This window comes from Tympanuchus pallidicinctus, unplaced genomic scaffold (genome assembly GCF_026119805.1).
Source record: "Tympanuchus pallidicinctus isolate F22 unplaced genomic scaffold, pur_lepc_1.0 scaffold22, whole genome shotgun sequence".
In the NCBI taxonomy this organism is placed as follows: domain Eukaryota; kingdom Metazoa; phylum Chordata; class Aves; order Galliformes; family Phasianidae; genus Tympanuchus; species Tympanuchus pallidicinctus.
The window spans coordinates 26,035,768-26,043,472 of record NW_026294739.1 but is presented as its reverse complement, the minus strand read 5'-3'; the positions used below and the strand labels follow the sequence as shown (position 1 = coordinate 26,043,472).

At 45.1% G+C, this 7,705-nt stretch overlaps 2 long non-coding RNA genes across 2 annotated transcripts in view; one reads left to right on the top strand and one right to left on the bottom strand.

Annotated features, from left to right (window-relative positions):
• Positions 1-1,934: 1,934 nt before the first annotated feature.
• Positions 1,935-4,726, bottom strand: LOC128082531 (uncharacterized). The gene is made up of 2 exons (XR_008207714.1): positions 4,430-4,726; positions 1,935-4,076 (listed from the first exon to the last, which is right to left on the bottom strand). It is a non-coding gene; the product is annotated as an uncharacterized LOC128082531 (long non-coding RNA).
• LOC128082527 (uncharacterized) overlaps positions 4,572-7,705 on the top strand; it is a 69,104-nt gene continuing 65,970 nt past the window's right edge. The window contains exon 1 of the long non-coding RNA XR_008207706.1: positions 4,572-4,688. This is a non-coding gene — a long non-coding RNA (uncharacterized LOC128082527). The remainder of the gene's footprint in view (positions 4,689-7,705) is intronic.

Here is a 7,705-nt window from a genome sequence, read left to right as displayed (position 1 = left end):
AGGTTCCTGTTCATGTCCAAACCCTGAACTTTGTGTGTGCAGTTTCACAGAAAGTTATGACTTGGCTTTCACATGAATCATTCAGTCTGCTGTTCTTATGCAGTCTGCTGCCAGCTAGCTTGTCATATTTTAGGGTTTTATAGACCGATCAAAAAAAGGGTGCCTTTCTAAAACAGTGCACTTTAAACTGAAAGAAAGGGTTCAGTTTGCAGCTGTCCTCTGTTTGGAAGGCCGACTGTTTTACTTTCTGCTGCACCAAGTCATACCAATCCTCTTGTTTCTCTGCATCTCCCCCTCTCTGAATGCCAGGCCCCAGATGGGACCCTGAGATTCATTTAAAAAAATGTGCAGGATTGATAATAGGAGAATATTTACCACGTTTTTTCAGCTTTTTTCTTTGAAAGAAGTGCTAAGATTTCTGTGGGCTTCAGTATGAATCAAGCAGAAGCTCTCATCTAAAAGTCACGGTGGATTTGGGATAAATAAATCAGACAGGGAGGCAAATAAGCTGTGGTTTAATCTTGTGCTTTACCGCTGAGATTGCACTTTGAGATTGCACTTTGGGAGGAAAAAATTCTTCCTGCCCAGTGCCTCAGTTTCCCTATCTAGAAATCCTTGCCATGTCCTCCTGCCTGGCCTGATCTGGGTGATGCTCAGAAGGGGCATTTACAGTGAGCTCTGCAGGACCACATGGCCCCAGTCCTGTGCCCCCAAAACAGTGAGAGCTGCAGGATTGGATCCTATGTTATTGCTGCTTTTTCCTTCTTTTTCTTTTCCTTTTTATTTTCTAAAGTATACATAAAGTTTGCCTTATCAACAGGCTGTATGTATGATCAAATAGTGATTTTTCACAGGAGGGAGGCTTGGAAGGCACCATATATTAAGCCCTATGTCACTCCACCCAAATAATCTTTCATTTGTTTTGTGGGCAAACAGCGAAGCCAAAGCCTTTTAAGGGTTTTAATCCACAGAGTCCATCCAAACAAAAACAAGAAACAGGTTTCTCCTGGTGAGTCGGCTTGGACTGGATTAAACCCTCCTGTCCGAAAGGGATAGATAAATATTTTCCTATAGGAGCCGACACCCCCAGGTCTCTACATGCTAAAGAGGCAAGTGTGGGTTTAATGCCGGTGTAGATAAGCCCTTATCTGAAGGATGCGACACTTAACTCTACAGCCCTCACACTTATTTACCCATTGCTAATGGCTACTGGCTTTATAGCTCTTGTGCCTCAGTGGTGGTGAGAACAGCCCCGGTTCTCTTTGCAGGGAGAGCGCCGTGCCCTGCGAACCTAAAGCAGAGCCGATAGGAGAACAAGACGAAATAAGGGGAAAACACGTGGCCCCTTTCATCCTAATGGTGCTGTAGGAGGGATGTGTCCCAGCACCCGGTGTGCACCGTTCCTGCCCTAAATACGTCCTTCCCCATCACGTAGGACGTTCATCTCGCTAGGTTTGGCTGGAAACAAAACGTGTGACATGCAAAGCCGCTCTGCTAGCGGGCAGAAAACGCACACAGCTGCTGTCATGTTTCTTATTATATTTCCCCTTTGTTCCTCAAAGTGACTGAGTTATTGCACAGTGCGGGAATTGAGGACGAAGGAAAAGATCACCAAGGTGGAACCGAAGGCAGCCTGTCAGTTATATGTGTAAATGAATGCTCGATTGCCTTATGAAATAATTGCGCTATAAAATTAATCATTTAAGTAAATAATAATAATAATAATCGTCGTCATTATCAGCATTCTATTTGGACAAACAAGTAGTTCTTCTCGTCCACTATTAACCCAACCTTGAAAAATCTCCAGAAACACATCAGAATGTTGTTGTTGTTTTTTTTGGGGGGGTTCATTTGTGGCTCCTTTTCTTTTCTTTCCCCTTTCCTTTCCCCTTTCCTCTTTCCCCTTTCCTCTTTCCTTTCCCCTTTCCTCTTTCCCCTTTCCTCTTTCCTTTCCTTTCCTTTCCTTTCCTTTCCTTTCCTTTCCTTTCCTTTCCTTTCCTTTCCTTTCCTTTCCTTTCCTTTCCTTTCCTTTCCTTTCCTTTCCTTTCCTTTCCTTTCCTTTCCTTTCCTCTTCTCTCATCCTTTCTCAAATCTCGAATTTACCCCCCCTCCCTCCCCCTTTTTTTTGAGCATGTTTTTTATTAGCTTTCATAAAACTTGATTTTCAAGGTTTTGGGTGCCTCGGGGATACAATGAGCTCGAATGTCAAATGCATCCAATTGCTAATGAAGGGATTTCAAAGGTCTCCAAAGTGTCTATAGGAGCAATTTGTAGTGTCTCATAAAGGTAAAGCCCGTTCTGACTACGGTGTATTTTGTCTGACAGTTTTCCGGCTTCTCTAAGCCCGATGTTCTGTTTTATTCTCATTTTATTCCGATGCCGCAGTTTTTCTGTCATAGGAGTTGTAGTCAAGTCAAATCATCATCCGAGCTCATGCTGGTATTCCTCAGCGTGGGTACATGAGAAAAAAAAAGGTATTGTGCACTAAAGGAAGGCTTTACAAATCCTTACCCAAGGAAAAGGTTTGCCTTATATGTTTGCAAGTAAACGGGGAGGAAAACAGAGCTGCTCTTCTTGTCCATCTCCTTTTTTCTTACCTTTTCTTTATTTATCTATTTTTCTTTTTGCCGTTTTTTTCTTATCTTTTCTTTAGTTCTCTATTTTTTCTTTTTTTTTCCTACTTTCCTCTTTTTCTAACTTTTCCCTATTTTTCCTCTTTTCCTTTATCTCCCTTTTCTTCCTTTTTTTTTCTTTTTTCCCTTTTCCTTTTTTTCCTTTTTTTCCCCCTACTTTCCCTTTTTAGTTCCTCTTTTTTTTTTTTCCCCTCTTTTCCCCTTTTCTTCTTTTTTTTCTTCTTTTTCCCTTTTCACCTTTTTTTTTTTTTTTTTTTTTTTTTTTTTTCCCTTTTTCTCTTTCTTCTCTTCTTTTATTTTCCTTCTCCTTTTTTATTCTTTTCCTGGTTGTTCTTACTCCAACTTCGTTTTGGCTAACTCTGTTTCTGCGTCGGAGCTCGGAGGGTGACAGTGAGGGATGGATGGAGGGAAAACTGCGGTGGATCCCGGCTGCTCTCAGCCCTCACCCAACCCGGAGCGCTCGGTTCTTCCTCCGGTTTGCAATTCAGCCCGCTGTTATTTTGGCAAAAGGGAAAAACAAGCAGCTCCCCCAGGTGCGCGTTTGTGTCATTCGTAGGCTAATGAACTTGCCATTGCCAGCTCTGCGCCGCTTTTCGCAACTACGGTGCTGGGGCAGAGCTCAATTAACATCGCTGCAAAGCAGCGGTAATTAATTACCTCACTCCCACTCGCAGATAACATCGCTTTCGTCCCCCCCTCCCTCGAGACAGAGGCGGGCAGTAAGGAGCTGTACGCGAACAGGCCGATATCTGCCGCAAAACCTTGCCAAAACTCGAGGCATCACCCTTCAAAGTAATAATAACAGTAACAGTAATAAATGCTCGGCGGATTTTTTGCTATGGGGACACCCGGTGCCTCCGAGGCAGGGGAAGGATTGGGGCCGGGGCCGCGTGAGGATGGCAGGGCTGGGGGCTGTTGTCACCCTTAAAACAAAAGGTCTATTATGAAGCCCATAGATCAGCAGCAGTAAAAGCTTTCATAAGGCACAGATCTCTCTATGAGGTTATAACAGCAGTGTTAATCTTCTATTCAGTGTTTACAGAGCCAGCTCATCCGTGGGGTGGGTGGAAGGCAGCCAGCTCGCAAGAGAACGCTCTTTATTAAAAAATACGGACCTGTGTTGCTTTTAGCAGTGACCCCGGAGCGTGTCCCGCATTTCTGGGGGAGGGCGGCTCCCCCGGCCCCGGCCCCGCACCCTCCAGGAGGGGCAGAAGAGGTCTGGGGGGGGGGGGTGCAGCCGCCTTTAGGCGCATCTGGAGGAGCCCCTGCAGCAGAGAAAACCCATCGCAGGGTTTTGCTGGGCTTTACCCATTGGAGAGTCCTCGCCCACATCCCGGGCGATGCTGCTGCTCCGCTCCCGGAGTTCGTATTTATTCCTTTATTTGTTTGTTTGGCGTGAGAAGGGAAAACATTCTGTCCTTATCACCAAGCAGAGCCCATCGCCTCGAAGAAAAGGATGAATGGTGGAAAGTTAAGGAAAAAACGGGGGTTGCGCAAAAAGTTTCATTCCTAGATACATTCAGCTTTGTGCAAAGCGCGTTTTCGGGAGAAATTCCAGCACAGGGTTTTGTTTTTTTCTCCATCCTACTTATCCCAGCCCGTGGGAAGGGAAAACAGTTCCTCGGAAAGTGCTGCGCAAATCTCAACGAGCGCACCCGCGGAGACGCAGCCTGTCCCCCGGACTCTCCCCGGAGATGAGTTCCCATGGGGTAAAAAAAAAAACAACGCCGCAGAGAGAAAGAATCGCTGCCGGAGCCCCGCGCAAATCCCGCGCAACGCTGCGCGCACCGCCATACCCTGAGCGCACTGCGCTGCGCGGGATTTGCGCTGTGCTGCGCGCCTCCCGCCGACCTTTCGCTCCCCTCCCCGCGAAGCTCCGGGCTCGCTCGAAATTTGTTGCATTTCCTCGATTGATTGTTTAGTTAGAGATTTTGCCAACTTCCTGATGGTTCAGTTTTGTGATTCTGCGAAAAGAACCGCATTTCCTTTTTGCCTTAAGAGGGAGAGAGAGGAGGGAGAGGAGCGGAGGCTGGGGGCTGGCGGACTCATCGAGCTGTATGTACCGCACTTTTCTCTTCCTTCTCCCCATCCCGAAACCCTCCTCCTCTTCCTCTTCCTCCCTCCGAGCGCGGCTTTGCACCATCCCCGCGTTACGCAGCGCTCCTGGGACGGGGGCAGCGGCACCGCTCTGTGCTGCAGCCTCCCCACCTCTCTGCCTTCGCTTCCTTTGCCTTTGCTTTTTAATTTGGTTGTGTTTTCTTTTTCTTTTTCCCGTCCTTTCTTTCCCACTTCGCATCCTATCCTCGCAGTCCTTGCGGCAGCAATCAGGGATCCAACTACAGAAAGAAAAATAGACACGGAAATCTGTTCCACTCTCTTTCTTTTGCTTCGAGTTTTCTGTTGTTGGGCTTCTCCGACTTCATTTCTTTATCATCCCCCCTTTTTAAATTTTTTTTTCCCATTCTTCTTCCTTGAGAGTAGCAGCAGTGCTCTTTCTAGTGTTTTTCCAGCCATGCTGCCTTATGCTATTTTCTAATAGTTTATTTTTACTTTCACCATATTAGAATATGTTTAAATAGGACGAGGGGGGGGATGCGATGCTTGCAGTAAGTTTGGAACATTTTGTATAGAATATGATTCAAAACTTTTTCTCCCCTTTCTACACTGTTTTCTGCTTATCATTCTGCAACAGGTCAGGAGCTAAGGATGGCCATGGCCCTATCCCAAACCCCCGAAATCAGCGGGAGCTTTGGATCAGGCCCTACAGAAATAAATTAGAGGCAAATCCTGGGTGTGAAGGAAAATATCAGTGAGTCAGAGAGAACGGTGCTTTGTTCGGGTGTAAAGGGGAAGAGCAAAAGGCAATCTACTCTCTTAGAGCCCTACATCAGACAGGGTTTAGCTAGGAAATCTTAAATCAGCTTCAAACTAGGAGCCGGTCCTAAAAGTTGATCACACTCTATGTGTTGCACCAGTGGAAATGCAACATCAGTTGGGAAGAGTTTAAGGAGCTGAGTGGGGTCTGCTCAGTGCAAGAAGTTCCCTCTCTGCTTACAGCTTCATGCACGAAGTTCCATTCACCCACTGGTGCATGCCTGCCCATGCATATGCACTGAAAGTATTCATTCCCATGGAGTGCATGCATATAGATTTTTATAATGCCGAAAAAAAGAAAGCAAGCCAACCCAGCTGCAACATGCTGAGGACTGCTGAAGGCACGGACATATCTCTCCCCCATCTCTGTGCTCTGCTCCAGGTTTCTCCACGGGCACTCTCAGTGCTGTGTGCACATCTGGGATGCTGGGGGTGAGCCGTGGGGAAAGGAAAGCGTGTCCTGAACAGACCCCAATCAGCAGGATGTGGTGCAGCTGAGCTTATGCTCCCATTTCTCTGCAAACTAAGTCACGTCTCCATGTTTTCTGCCAACCTGAAATGGGGGATTTCTCTGATGAGAATAAATCTGAGCTACTGCCCCATAGCCACGCACCCCATAGAAAACCCCGATTCGTACATTAGGGGCCACGTGCATCTCTCTGTGAGACAGGGATGGGTCGGGACAACGCTGTTCATTTCACTTGTTGACATCTAAGCAAGGAAATCAAAATATTTGTCCAGCCTTTGCTGCAGGATTTTGTTATTCTTCCATCGAAACCATCGCTTTGTAAATCTTTTTTAAAGCTGCTAAATCTGAGCAAAGATCGCTATCAGGGAAAAGCGTGCGAGGTGCGGGCTCTCTCCATTAGGTGGCATTGCGACTTTTGCAGTGCGGGAGGGAAAAAGGCTCCGTGCACTCGGGACGGGGCAGCTCTGCTGCTGGGGCCGCGTATTTGCATTGCAATTGAAAGCGTATTTATCTTTTCAGCACTTGTTCTGTGCTCACGGTACAATTTGCTTTATCAACACACAGCGCCGTCATTTTATCGGATGGGTTTCTGTGTCACGAAAGCAAATTAATACCCCCTTGCCTTAAGCAGCGCACGCTGCTTCTACTTTACATGCAATTAGAATCACTATAAAAATAATTGGATACTAGAGAGCACTCAGAAAACATAACAAGCATAGCACGCAACAGATAATACACCGTCCTTTCCTGTTTTCCAAAAGTTCAAACATTGATACCTCAGCTCTTATCTTGAGAGGAGGCTGCACACGTTGCCAAATGGACTTAGAGGCTGGAGTATTGATGCAGTGCTCGCAGGGAGGATGGCGATGAGAAAAGGAAGAAACCCAACAGATTTTGGATGCATACGGCAGACACTGGTTTTGATCTGAGGCAGAAGATGAGAGTTTAAGCAGTAATTCAAAAGCAAGAAGAAACAGTTGTGAATATATTAAGAAAAAAATATATTTTTTTCTTATTATTCTTGAGTGAACAAATCTTGAGGAAGTGTTTTGTTTTTTTTTTTTTTTTAATAATTAATTATTATTATTATTATTATTTTTTGCAAAGGCGGGGACAGATCCGACCACAAAACAATTAGCTTAATTTAATTCACACCGGTGAAATTTCATTATCTAAATTAGAGCCAGTCCCTTATTTACAGTGAAGTTAGCAAGCGCAGAATCAATCTCAAACTGTTTGCTATTGTTTGTTTTGTGTCTTTTTCCCTCTGGCTTCTTGCTCTCATTTAATTTGAAGGGCAGACTTTGCGCTTACGCTCACTTAAGGAAAACGCTCTAAAGAGCTCAATATGCTTTTATATATCAAACCAATGTGATTTAAGGAGTTTCCCTAAGTGGTTTTCAAGCATCTGGATTTGCAGTGAAGGACTGCAGGGTGTTTTTTGTCACAGTTACAGCTGATGAGTTGTATTAGGTTTATCTAGGAAAATTATTTTATTCACGTAGGGTTTGAAGTTTTCTTGTTCAGCAAAGCGGTTTTCACTTTTGCCTTTTTCACGGTGCCACAATTTCATCTAATTAATGATCGGAGCAGATTTTGACAGATTTTTTGATATTTCTTATGATAACCAATGCTGCTTGCTTGTGCTCCTCTTGCAAGGATATATTGTGACTATTCTGACAGCTACAGCTTTCAAAGGCTTTTCTAATTAAAAGTGTGCACTTAACGC